The sequence below is a fragment of the Lathyrus oleraceus genome, chromosome 6 (assembly GCF_024323335.1).
Source record: "Lathyrus oleraceus cultivar Zhongwan6 chromosome 6, CAAS_Psat_ZW6_1.0, whole genome shotgun sequence".
Taxonomy (NCBI): Eukaryota; Viridiplantae; Streptophyta; class Magnoliopsida; order Fabales; family Fabaceae; genus Lathyrus; species Lathyrus oleraceus.
In genome coordinates this window covers 206,778,076-206,792,402 of record NC_066584.1, presented here as the reverse complement: position 1 = coordinate 206,792,402, position 14,327 = coordinate 206,778,076, and the positions used below count along the sequence as shown (strand labels likewise).

At 38.7% G+C, this 14,327-nt stretch overlaps 1 non-coding gene across 1 annotated transcript; it reads right to left on the bottom strand.

The window, feature by feature from the left end:
* Window positions 1–13,096: 13,096 nt before the first annotated feature.
* On the bottom strand, window positions 13,097–13,203 carry LOC127099246 (small nucleolar RNA R71). Its single transcript, XR_007793773.1, has one exon. It is a non-coding gene; the product is annotated as a small nucleolar RNA R71 (small nucleolar RNA).
* Between the last annotated feature and the right edge of the window lie 1,124 nt (window positions 13,204–14,327).

The window sequence follows — 14,327 nt, the reverse complement described above, 5'->3', positions numbered from 1 at the left end:
GCCTCAAAACCTGCAGAAAACATCAAGAACTCAAAATCACTTTTCAACTTGTCACATTGTATCAAATTTGCATTTTCAAAGCCACTTTCACTTTCAGGCCATTCCAAGCTTAGCAAATTAGTTTGTCATGATCCATAGGGTATATTGAAGCTGTCTCAAACCTCCATTGCTCACTGTTTGAAAATCAAAAACATCACCTTTCTCAAAATCAAGCAAAAACCAGTTCAGTGGCCATCTTCATTTCCAGCTTGATTCAAGTTCAAGTTAAATGTCAAACAGCTTGCCTTGGACCCTTTGAAGCTATTTGGATACCTGTCAAGCATTGGAAGCATCTCCAGCATCACATTCAACATTGCCCTGTTCAGTTTGGTAAATTTTCGAGCTCCATTATTTTCCAAATTAATACATGTTTAGTATAGGTCTTTCAATGCTGAGTATCATGTTGCTTTCCTTTTTGAAAATGATTATCTATCCATGAAGATATATGGTTTTGAAGTTTGATGTTAGAATAGGTTTCTGCTCGATTCTTGACTTTTGTGTGGTTTTAATGAAAATCAATGGTAGATTCTTGTTTGCCATGGCTTGCTGATCATTTCCATGTATTCAATTTCGATTTTTGGATGAGATTGTGAAATCACGATTTTTGGATATGAACCCTAATCCCAATTTGCCCAGAATTGCCCCCATTTTCGTGTGCATGGCCATTTCTCCCTCCAGCCAATCAAAACATTCCATTTACTGCCCAAAACGACTGTGTTTTGTTAAGTGGATTCAAATATTACAAAAATGCCATTCTTGCTTCATTTATTTCACATTTTTATTACCAATCTTCCAAAATTCATAACTTGCTCATTTTTGATCCAAATTCAATGGGATTTTTTTGTGTTGTGTTCATCATGATCTCTACTTTTTTATCATTATTTTTCCAGAATTTTTGGATGAGTGGTTTTTAAATGGTGCTAGGGTTTGTGACATGTGACCAAATTTTGTACACTTTGCCAAATCAATTGTGAAATGATGAGAATGTATCCAATGGTTCCCAAATTTTTTGTGCTTAAACTAGACACATTCATGGTGATTTTGGTATAAAGTTTGTGAATTTATCATTTGTGGTTTGTGAGATATGATTTTTTGATTTAGGGTGTGACAATTTGTGTCACACCATTGATGTCCAACTTCATGATTTTCATTACCATGTTTCTTGACCTCCAAATGGATTGAAATTTTGCATGAGCCTACTTTTGTATGTCTAGTTGACTTGTGAATTTTCTTGGATTTAATTGAACTATTTTCCTTTTGTTTGAGATTTTTCTTCCCTGCCTAGTCAAATGTTGACTTTGTGTGACACATGTTCCCATTTCATTTGTGAAATTCTCATACTTTACTAGATGGACATGAAATTTTGCATGAGATAACTAGACATCCTCATCTTTGCCATGGTTTTGATCCCATTCATTTATCATACACCATCTCTGACTTATGATTTTTCTAAGTTGATGCATGTTTGGTTGACTTCTTTGAGCATGTTCAAAATGGCCTTGACTTTCTGATTTTCATTGACTGCCTTCCACTTGTCCAAATGGGATGAAATTTGACATGCTTACCATGCTATGTGTTAGGTTTGATCATGATTTATTTGGTGATTTTTGAAAATGTCTTAGTTTGCTTTTGATGCAAGTCTTGCTGTTGACTTCTATGAGCTTCTGCTTGCCATGTTTTGACCTGAATGGTTCATGAAATGATGATGATGATTGATATGAGTGTGAACCAAATTGGTTTTGTTTCCTAATTGTTTGAACATGATTTTGGATGCTTAACCCTTGCTGTTTTGACTTTCTCATTCATCTTTGACCCTAGGCTTGTCCTAGTGGTCCTGTTACTCACCCTTGAGCTTGTGTTTTTCAGGTTGACCATCAAATGGCCATTAAGACCAATTCTCTTTGATTGAGCTCAATCAAATATCATTGACTAACTTGTGTGTTTTGTAGGTGGCTTGGCTCACATGCCCTAAGCCTTGTGCCTTGCACATCCATGTGCCTCTAATGGACTGTTGTTTGTCTGTTTCTGTTTGTTTTGTTTGAAGTTGCATACTAACATCTGCTTGACTGTTTCAGGTGCTTTAGTTGCTTAGTTCCTTGTGAACTTTTTGCTTTGCTTGTATAAGCAATTTGCATTGAGGTATGTCTCTTTTACTTCATGTAGTCTGGAAGACCTGGCCTGTTACTTGGCCAGGCAACTGTCTGAAGTCCTCCTTAAGAGGCAATGTTTGTGATTGTTTACTTTTGTCCTTGCATAGAGTCAAAGCCCTCCTAAGTGAAGAGGCAATTGGTGGAAGGTAGGGACATGCAGTCTATCCCCCACTATTCAGTGTGTCATCTGCTTTGCTCACACCACTGTGTTGATGCATTGCAGATACAAACCCAAGATCTTGTGCAATTGCACAGTTGAGTCAGTTTTAAATGTGTAGAAGGGTTCCCACTTTCTGAACCCACACGTTCTTGTCTTGAGCTCTCCCAGGCCAGGGATAAGAGCTGTGAAGTCTCATCTTCACTTCATCCTTTCATCTGCTTCACCTTAGCCCCTCAATGGCAAGGTTAAGAGCAACATTCACCCAGTTCCAGAGGTTTGTTTGTCGAGGTTGATATGACCCCTTGACTAAAATCTAACCCTTGTTTGAGCCACTTGTTTGTGTATAGCGTGTGCTATCTGCGCTTGTAGGATTGTTTGACTTGCTTCCTGTGCAAGTTAAGTGTGTGTGGCTTGCTCCCTGTGTGAGCCATACTTAGGATAGGTTGACCCTTGTGCCGTTTAGCTAGAAACCTTAACTTAGGGATGGTCTTGCATGATAACATCTAGGCTCGAGTCGTAGTCTCCCTAGTTGTGTCTCCCTCTGTTATCTGGTTAGGCTAGTCCTTTATCCCTGCGTAGGGGAACTACATCGCCCTGATCTTCACACCAGATGAAGTATGTAGGCAGGAGATTGAGCTGATCTCTCCGGGCGCCCTTCTTTCTTTTTTGGGTGTGTTGTCTGACAGTTGCTAGGCTCGAGTGCCTGACTCCTTAGCAATTTGTTGTCTGTCTGTTTGAGTGTGTGTTTGACAGTTATAGGCTCGAGTCCCCGACTCCCTATTAACTTGTTGTGTTGTTGTGTGCTCGGAAGCTGATGTAAGTCCATCGAGTGGCAGTTAGGTTCCAGTGTGCGTGTGTTTGGTTCGGATGCTGATGTAAGTCCAGTGATTGGCATTCAGGCTCCATGTTTGCCTTCCTGAGTGCGTTTTGGTTCGGATGCTGACATAAGTCCAGAGATTGGCAGTCGGGCTCCACGTTTGCCTGTGTCTGCTTGTTTGTTTGTGTGCGTGTCAGCCGAGCTACGAATGCTCTGATTCTTCTTCGTCCAAGAAGATACGTATGCATAGGATGCGATACCCTAGCGAGCATGTGTCGTTTCCCTAGTCCGAACTACTTCGACTCTGATGTCTATGCCTGATAGACTAAGTAGGCCCAGGATACGATATCCTGCCGAGTCAGTTTCAGTCAGTCTCTTGCGTTTCTTTCAGCCAGTGTGTGTGAGTATTTGAGCAGTGTTTAGCAACCAATATTCCTTCCTTTTGTGCGTGGATCCCGTAGAGTACTACGGATGCGTAGGGGTGCTAATACCTTCCCTTCGCATAACCGACTCCCGAACCCATTCTCTTTGGTCGCGAGACCATGTTCTTTCCTAGGTTTACTCTGAGCGTTTCCTTTCCCTCTTTTGGGATAAATAACGCACGGTGGCGGCTCTGTTGTTCTTGTTTCCCCGCCGGTTTTTCGCGTGATGCGACAGTATGCACGACAGGAGGAGGAAGAGCAAGGACTGGGCTAGATGTTGGCATAGAAGCAAAGGTGGGAGCAGGACCCTCGGCCATGAAATTGAAAGGCATCCCCCACGGGAATCCGGTTGGCATGGCCGTTGGAGCAAAGTGTGCACTGGCTGCAGGCACAGTCAAGGAGACAATCTCAGAGATGACTGTCCTCTGGGGAGGAGTTGAAGGTGTCGGAGAAGACTGGCTCTAGGCAGCCATAAATGATTCCATCAAGGCACTTAATCTAGCCACTTCCTCTTTCAGCTCGCGGTTCTCTTGTTCCAGATGATCCATCAGTCTTGAAATGTTGGCTCTGGTGTAATACCGGTGAGTCATCTTATCTTCAAAATAAATGAAGAACACAGAGTTAGACCACAAGACAAGAAGCCGGGAACAAAACCTGCTTATGCACATGATGCATGCAATGTTCGTGCATATGATTTGTTTTTTACTTCAAAGGAACTTTAGGGTTCTATTTGCAAATTTTGGAAATATTAAACACTCTGATATGGAAACATAATATCTGGGAAATATTTTATACCAAAGAAGTACAGCACTGGTAACCAAACATAATACAAGAGAGAAGGGAAATAAACATCTTATGGATCCCTAGAAACAATCATCTAAAGTTCGGGACACAGGAAGATAGGATGCACGAAGTCTCTTCACCTCCCTATCGTAGGCTGCCTCCATATCCGCCTTATCTTTGGCGAGTCGGCCGTACTTCCTCTTCCAAAATTTGGAAGACTGAGGAAGTATAGAAGTCCATGCATCATTAGGATCATCAATAACCTGATGTTCGAGAAACTCTATCAAAGCATCCTTCTCCTTGATCTGCTGAAGTAACTCCTCTCTTTCACGGATCCAAGCACGTGATCGGTCTTCATCTCTCAACTCCTCTACTCCTTGGTCAGGGAGGGTTGAAGGCCCAGCCATAACCAAAGGTGTAGGTCTTGGATACTCGTAAGGCATGAGATACTCAAACGCTCTCTTCCTAACCCAAGCAGTGTAAGGCTCTAAAGCAACACAATTCTTTGGACCCAACTCTTTCCTTCCTTTCCTATGGATCTTGCGCCAAGCGCGGACCATTCTGTCCTTCAAGCCTTGGGGATCTTTACCCTCCTGAAAGAACACACCTTCTAACAGAATGTTATTGGGTTTATCCTTTAGGGGGAACCCAAGTTGACGACGTGCCAAAACAGGGTTGTGGTTAATCCCACCACATGTACCAAGAAGAGGTACATTGGATAATTCACCACAAGAGTCGATAATCTGCACACCATCATACACACGGTTGTACCAAGAGATATCATCATTAGTCAGACACATGAGTCTCGTTGACCACCGTAGACATCCCTTGTTCTCCTTGAAGGCGATCGTCTGTGGTAAGTGAGAAATAAACCACTTATACAATAGAGGCAAACAGCATACAATGGCACCACCACCCTTTGCATTCCTCATATGCAAAGAGAAATAGGTGTCACCCAACAGAGTCGGAACGGGATTAAGAGTAAAGAAAATCCTAATAGCGTTCACATCCACAAACTTGTCGATGTTGGGGAACAATACCAAGCCATAGATGAGAAGTACAAATAGGGCCTCAAAGGCATCCTCACTCATGGCCTCCCCATACATAGTAGCTTGAGCAATGAGGAACTCAGAAGGGAGACCTTGAATTCCACCTTTGGTAGTCATATGAGCACTAACCAGAGATTCATCTATGTGCAACATGTCAGCTATCTCTTGAGAAGTAGGAATACTCTCCAAGCCACTGAACGACAACTGGTCTAGAATAGGTATACCCACAAGGTAGGCATACTCCTCAAGTGTAGGCAAAAGCTGAAAGTCTGGAAATGTGAAGCAATGGTACAAGGGATCATAAAACTGCACCAATACACTCATCAACCCTTCATCCACCTGAGTAGTCAGAAGAGGAAGAAGCTTCCCAAAACGAGTTTGAAACCTAAGGGATCTAGTACATAGGATGTCAGATTCCTTAACTCTTTCAAATCTGGTTGTCTGAAACTGTACTTCTTTGTATTCCTTCTTTGTCTTTCCATGTCTGAAAATTTTGCAAATAAACCCCTTAAGTTCCTTGAAAATTTTCCTCATTATTGATGATATGGATGCAAATGGGTGCATGAATGCATGAATGCAACAATCACACTCAAGGATCAAGCAAAGCACACCAAACAAAGGTCATGGGATGGATCATATCATCCTTAATATCAATCATCCATTTTGGTGGATTATGGTTTACACCTTGTCAACACCCAAGTTCCATTGATATTAAGGATACATGAACGGATCAACCATGAATCAAGGGTTTGTTGCGAGTCACGAGCATGGAGTTTCAATTAAGAACCACCCAAAGGGAGTGTTCTAGGGTTTAAACCTGCCAAACATGTTCTACAAGAGGTTCCCATACTCATCATCCCATCTTTCGGATATTATCGGAGAAACGACTACTCGTGTTCCAAAAATATTCTCAAGAGAGACTCTTATGAGTGTAGTATCGCGTAACAATCGTATCAAATCTTACATTTGAACGACTTTCGCACTATATCCTAAGAATAGGCCAAGATGGGCTTGGTAAACTAAGGTCCTTGGCTTCTAAGGTCTATATTGGAAAGAGTAATGTCTAACCACAACTTACTTGTGTGACATTATTGATCCCAACATGACCTCCACCACGTGAATGGACTTGCAAGTCAACTTGCTAAGGAATAACTCCACACAAGTCAACAAGACTACGCCATTCTCCTATCCTAAGTGCACTCGAGTCCGGGTATAGAATATGTCACAAAATATGTCACAAAACAATACAATACAATACAACAAGTATGAAAAGTAGGCAAAACCCACTAGGCAAAGATTCCCCATTAGAGTCGCCACTTTTCTGTAGCGGGGTATTCGTTACCATTAGAGATATTGACTAAATCCAAGGTAAATCATACAAGTCGAGTCGCCACCGCACTTCTATTTATCCAAAGGAATGGTTAGAAAGCGAACAAAAACCTAAAAGTTTTAACAAAAACTAGTAAAAGAGAAACGGGGATCTGGGTAAGGGGGTTGGTTATGCAATGGGAATGTGTTAGGCACCCAAAACATCCTAGGTACTCCTAGGGAGCCCTTTTCACACTTGTTGTAAATGTTGTTGTTTTTGTGAAAAATTTGTTTGTGCAAACATGATTGAAGAGATGAGAAAGAATATACAAGTTTATTTATATTTTGTGTTTGGATGGATAAACCCATTGCCTACGTACCATCTTAAAAACGATTAGGATCTAAACCTCGTAGTTCGGGGTAAAAATCTCAAAATGAGTTGGTGAATTGATTGATCCAAAAGCCTTAAGGTATTTTGTTATCAAAGGGAGAAAACTCAACCTAAAACCACAAATCCATCATGTGAGGATAGCTTCAACATGCTAGTGAGGGGTTAACCCTATAATAAGCATGGAAGACTCATTGTCCATCACTAAGGATATAAGTGAGTATTACATCTACCATAAAGATAACTCAAACCTAATAGCTAAAGGTTATGAAAAAGTTTTGATTAGAAAGTGGCCATTGAAACCACAAAAAGACATTTAAATGGGTTATATTTACCAATTACAAGTATATAAAAAATGGTCAAAGTTGACTTAAAGATTCAATTCAAAATAAGTATTATGAAAAACAAGTTTGAAAATCAAAAGCATAAGGCTTAGGTTTCTAATGTTTGAAAACAAGTGTTAAGTATTTGCACAAAAGTTTGGCTTGGGTTAGAGTGGAGAGAAGAAGAAGAAAGGCTAAAGTCCTTAGCATGCAAGAGGTGAGGGATAAAGAAACAAAACCACAATGGAGTTCCTCTCTTGAGATCATATGGATGATCCAAGTAGCTCCCATCCTTTGGAATAAGCAATCACATAAAGCATAAACTCAAGCAATCATCAATCAAATGAACTCTTGGAAAGACTCATCAATGCATCTTGGATTTCTCCCTCTTAGAAGCTCATGTTAATGGTTCCCCAAATAAGTTCAAGTTAGAACTCCTAGCACAAGAAAACACACATCAAAAGGTTCTATAATACAATGAAATAATGGACAAGAGGGAGTTTAGAATATGGTCCTTTCAATGTTCATCTTCAAGCTTAAGCATTCTAAAGGCTTAATGCCTAGTTGCTCTTTGACTTTTTATAGCACTCTAAAGGCCCAATGCCTAGTTGCTCTTTGACTCCAAATTTGCATAGGGAAGGTCCTAAAGTCTAAGTCCATTTGTCCATTTTTGCATTTGGTCCATAACAATCAAAACAAAACACAAGCACAATAGTATATACACAATTATGTGCTCAAGTGAGCAAAAGGCAAATGGCATTAACATAAACATGTGCTCAAGTGAGCAAAGGGAAAGCAAATGGATAATATGTGCAAGAATAGTAAATTGCATAAAAGTAAAGAGCAAAAAGTAAATGTTAATTATTAATGGTTAGTGTTAGTAGTTAGTGTGCCATAAGGAAAATTTAGCGCTATGTTAAGCAATCGTAATTGGACTTATGTAGAAGTCACAACTATCTGAGGCTAGTCAATAATAACGTAGGCAACAACACAAGTTAGAAGTCTTGATTAGTGAACCAAGTTCCAACAACTTGCCATGCCAAAAAGAAAAAAAAGAGAATTGATCTTGTATTGGTTTAAGCCTTTTGTATGATTTAGAAAACAACCTATCCTTAATGCAAAGCCATTCACTTGATCAATTGATCAAGATGAATTAGATTTGAATCAAGGAAGATTAAGTCTCCCTAATCAATGCTAACTTATCAACCTTCAACTCATTGATCAAAGAGAAAGAAGAAGAAGAAGGAGATGAAGAATGGATAAGGAAATGGAAAGATAAAAAATGCATAAGATGAAATAAGATATACCAATCCATATGTATTGACCAAATGACATTGAAAGTCAAAGTCAAACAAATAAGAAATCAGAAATGGGATGAAGATTGGAGATCAAACAACAAGCAAAATATTTTTGGCATTTTTTTTAATATTAAAATAAACTTGAATTAAAAATAAAAGAAAGGTCAAACTTCAAAATCACTTCAAATCAACCTTGAGAGGTCCAAGTGATTTATCCCAAGTTCAACAAGGTCAAACTAAGTTTGACAAAAAATTTCAGCATTTTTAAAAGTCAGAAACTGTTTTTAATCAATTAAAAATGAATAAAAATAACCTAATTGAACTAAAATCTCAAATAAATCTCAAATCAATTATAAAATTGATGAGAATATTCTTCATAGATTCATCATCATCCAAATAGGTTAGGAAAATATTTTTGTATTTTTTTAATATCAAAAACTATTTAAAATGAATTAAAAACAACCAGAAAGGAGAAAATTCACAAAAAATATCAAATGATGAAATAAAAAATATTAAAAATCAGAATTAGAAACTAGAAATTATTTGGAGAAGAATGCAATTGGTCCCATATTTTTTGGATTTAAAATGAAGAAGATATTGATTTTTGAAAATAATGGAATTAAAAGAAATTAAATCAGAAAATAGAAAATAAGAAAAAACAAGGAGCGTTGGATTGGATCTCATTAATTGACGTGGCCAATCCTGAGGTTCAAAAGCGCGTGCTCATGGTAAGTCCAAGTCAATGAGAAACATCCAACATTAAAATGAGTCATAACAATGGAAGGCCACGATTAGATCTGGAAAATGAATCCAACGATCCAGATTCAAACTGGCAATGGGACGGCCACCGGAGCCACCTTCTTCTCCGGTGAGCTTGTGTTTTCCGGCCAAAATTGCAGGCAACCAAAACTTAACCAAAATACACGATCTATAAACCGTTGGAAAGCTGGGATGATGTACATCATCCCTGTATCACTCAATTCCACTCTAGATCTCTATATTGAGAGAAATCAGAGATGGAAATTCTGTGATGTTCATGAGAACTTGATGGATTTCAAAAATTAAATGCACAGTAATGATGCCTCCATTGAGAGGACTTCAGCCAACACAAAATCCAAGCAAATAGGTCAATAGATGATGAGTTTCGAAGAAAAAACCAGTTGAAGAACAACCTTGGATTCTGGAGATTTGAGCTTGATTCCTTGCTTCCTTTATCAAAACAGAAGATCAATGAGTTGAAGGATGAAGGTTTAGAAGCTTTAGATCCAAAGATTCAACCAGATGTAGTTGAATTTTGGATCTGAAAAATTTGAAGAAAAGTGAAATAGCTTCTTTGGTTAGAGGTTGGGTTTTGATTTCTGCAGCAATTCAGGTTGATTCCAGGATGAATTTTGAATAGAATAGAGCTTCTATTTATAGAGGAAATGGCAAGGAGAGGGTGATTCAATCCGTGTGCATGAATTTGGACATTCATTGCATGGGCTTGCATGATCATGCACAAGGTCCAAAACCAAAGCCAAATGCAATCTGAAATCATACCAAAGTGAAATGGACGTGTAATCTGAATGGTAATTGCTTGTGCATGGAATATTGAGGTGTTATGCATAATTGAACCAAAAGCTTCTCCTCTTCGAAAATACCATTTGCCAAATCCAAACATGAGCATGTGAGTAATGGTTGGAAAGGTTTTGATGTAAGGAACAATTGTTATGTTGGGAAAAAATCCATTTGAAGTGTGGAAATTGGTGAAATTGGAGTTTAAAGTGCAAGGTTCAAAACATGAAAAGGCAAAGTTTCTAAATTTGGCCAATGTTCAAGCCCTTCTGTTTTGATGATGCAAGCCGCAAATGAAACAACCTCCAACATAAAAGTTATAGATATTTTCAAGAAAATCAAAATGGACTGAAATTTTGCATGATTTGGATTTTTGGTGAAAGCGTTATGGGCACTTGAAGTTGGACTTTTTTGCCTTTCAATGCATTTGGCCCAAAATGACCTATAATGTCTTGCATTATCACATGTATTTACTTTGAGATTTTGAAATTTTGTTCAACATAACATTTGAAGTAGACATCTTAAGATTTCCAATTCATTTGATCCCACCTCAAAATCATAAAAAATGAATGAGCTATGTCCTTGGGAAGTTGACCCAAAATTAGGGTTTCAGTCAAAATGACCTATAATGTCTTGGAATGGGAGATGACCTTCCAAGCTTCAAATTAATTTTTGATGGACATGAAAGTTGTTCATATTGTCCTTAAGAACATTGTTTCTTTTGGAATCATCTCCATTTGACTAACACATAAAAAGTTAGGTCTCAGTGCATTTCAAAATAGTCAGATGAATTGACTGATTAACTTCTCAAGTCCATGACTCATATCTTGATGAATTGATGATTGAGAACATTCAAATAAGTTCAAATATGCATGAAATGATGAATTAAACAACTTCCCTTGATTGTATTTGACCATGGGCTGAGGTTGCTTCATGAGTAAGGCATTGTGGTGTACAGATGAATTAGGGTTCCTTTGGGGGACAAACCTCAAACCCTTTGACTTGCTTTGATCAAAATGATGAATTGAGATACTAGAGAGGCATATTTGATGGAGGAGAGCTTTGGGAACCATTACCATGCTTGCTTTCATCTTCTCTTGGCCATATCTCTACACAAAAGATCTCCTAGATGCTTTGGACCTTGTGATTGCTCAAGCTACAAACAAAAGATGTTAGTGACATATTTTTGTGCTTTTGATTAATAAACAAAAATGAGAAAAGAAATAATATATAATTCAAGCATGCTTGGTGATCTCAAACCACTCACAAGAGGTCCCACCCAAAGGCAAAGGGAACCAAGATGCTAATGATCCTCGAGGCAATGCAAATGCAATGTTATGATGCCATGAGGGATCTTAGGGACAAAATTGGGGTCTTACACTACGCTTTACTTTATTTACTTTCCGTCTACGCTTTACTTTATTTACTTTCTGTCTCGCTTTATTTTATTTACTTTCTGTCTACGCTTTATTTTATTTATTTTACGCGCTTTACTCGTTCTTTACGCCTCACATTCTAAAACAAACTTTTCATCATGATCAATACCGTTGTGTTTGTTTGTGTTACCATGTCTGGCTAAATCTTTTAAAGGTTAGAATGTAAGGATCGTGGTTAAAGAGATGTCTCACATATTGAATATGTAGAAGTACTTTAAAGGCTATTTTGATTTTTAACTTGAGTTTTCTGAATTAGACTTGGTTAGTTTTAACTATTCAAGGAGTGCGAAAGCACCCTGGCTTAGTTAACTAGGAATTTTTATCACTTTAAGGAAGAACTATTTTTGAAACTGTTTTCGGACGCATTGATAGATTTAAAATCAGGAAACTCCTTGGGTAAAACTTTCCAAATCAAAATCACTTTTCAACTAAGTTTACGAGTCTTATTTCTTAAAAATAAGTTTACTACTTTAGCGTTCTGCGCACCTTTTATAAGTGACAATAAAAGGCCTTAATTTAAGGGTAAACTCGGTTCTGAATACGCGAAAGTGACAGTTCCTGTTAAATGGATTCTTTTCAAGAGTATAAAATATTGCCTCATAAGTAGTTCTATTTAGACAATCGAAACATCACTTAACTGATGTGATATACATTCAAACATGTCTTTGTCTGCACTACATTTATTATTCACCGTTATTTTGCAACCCCAATATCTCTTTTGTACCGCCTTAGATAAACACCGTAACGATAGTAATCGATAGATTGACGATTTGGTCTCTGTGGGATCCATATTCTTTTATATTACTTTGACGCGATTCGTGCACTTGCGAATTCACACGATCAAGTTTTTGGCGTCGTTGCCGGGGACCAACTTCGTCAAATTTCGTACCCTATTGTTACACCGTCTAGACTAAGGCATTATTATTCGGTAAATGCGAAGAACCTGTAGTACCGGAAATTTAGTAGATCCTTTAGCGGAACCCGAATGTTACACTCGTACACGCCTCTTACTCATCCGAATTAAGAAAGTTATGACCGAGAATCGCGACCGGAGACATCTTAAGGAATTTGTCCAACCCTCTGACGAGGAACCTAGTTCGAGTATAGTAAACCCCCTTATTCATGCTAACAATTTCGTGGGTCTCGCTACTGAGAACCCAAATCAACATTAAAAAGTTTTTATCCAACTGGCCGACACTTTTAAATCTAATGGCGCTTCACCCAATGCGGTCCGTTTGAGATTATTTCCTTTCTCCCTCAGGGATAGAGTGTGTTCATGGTTAGATTCACTTCCAGCTAACTCAATAACTACTTGGGAAGACCTTAGGAGAGTATTCCTTTCTAGATATTTTCCTCTAGTAAGATTGTTGTTCTTCGAAACCAAATAATTAGATTTACTCAAAACCAAGGAGAATCGCTTTTTGAAGCTTGGGAGAGATATAAAGAGCTACTAAGAGTCTGTCCATACCATGGCCTAGAACAATGGTTGATCGCTCATACCTTCTATAATGGACTCCACTATAACACCAAGATGAGCATCGACGCTGCCGCAGGTGGCACGCTGATGAACAAACCTTATCCTGAAGCTTGTGACCTAATCGAGGATATGGCCCAAAACAATTACCAATGGGGAACTGAACGAGCATCAATAGAGAAAAAGGAGACCAAAGGTGGAATACATGAGATAAGCTCTCTAGACATGATGCAGGCGAAAATGGACGCTTTAGTCCTTAGGATCGAACATATGTCTACAAACACCAACACCGCAGTAGTAGTCCACACAGAGTGCGAACTTTGTGGATCTAAAGGACACGAATCGGCGGAGTGTAACCTTTTGAACGACCTGAACACCGACCAAGTGAATTACGCCCAAGGTAACCCATTTTCAAACACTTACAACCCTGGATGGAAGAATCATCTGAATTTTTCCTATAAAAACTAGAACCCTATCTAAAATCATGCACCTCAGAGACCGCAAGGTTATCAAGCCCAAAAACCAAATCAACCTATGCAAGATGTACCCCAGAAGTCTAACCTTGAGAAGATCATGGAGAGCTTTATATTAGGGCAGACTCAGCAAAATAAAGAATTCCTAAACCAGAACATTCACGTAAGCAAACTTATAACGCAATTAGGAACCAAGGTTGATCAGATAATCACTCACAACAAGATGCTTGAAGCCCAGATCTCACAGGTAGCACAAAACCAAGCCCCACAAACTACACCTGGAGGCCAATTCTTTGGACAACCTCAACCAAACCCTCGAGGGTAAGCTAACGCTATCTTGTTACGAAATGGGACCGCTTACGAAGGGCCTCATAACCCAGCGATGAGCGAGTCCAAAACTTCTAAAGAAAATATACCTACCAACCAAGAAGAGGAACCAGTAGAACCCGAGAAACAAACCAACTAAGAAGGAGAAGCCAAGGATAAAACTTACAAACCACCACCCTCATACAAACCACTAATCCCATATCCGCAAAGACTTAAACAAACCAAAATCAACAACCAATACCAAAAATTTATAAAAGTAATATAGAAGCTTCATGTAGAGATTCCTTTCACCGAAGTTATCACCCAAATTCCGTCTTACGCCAAAT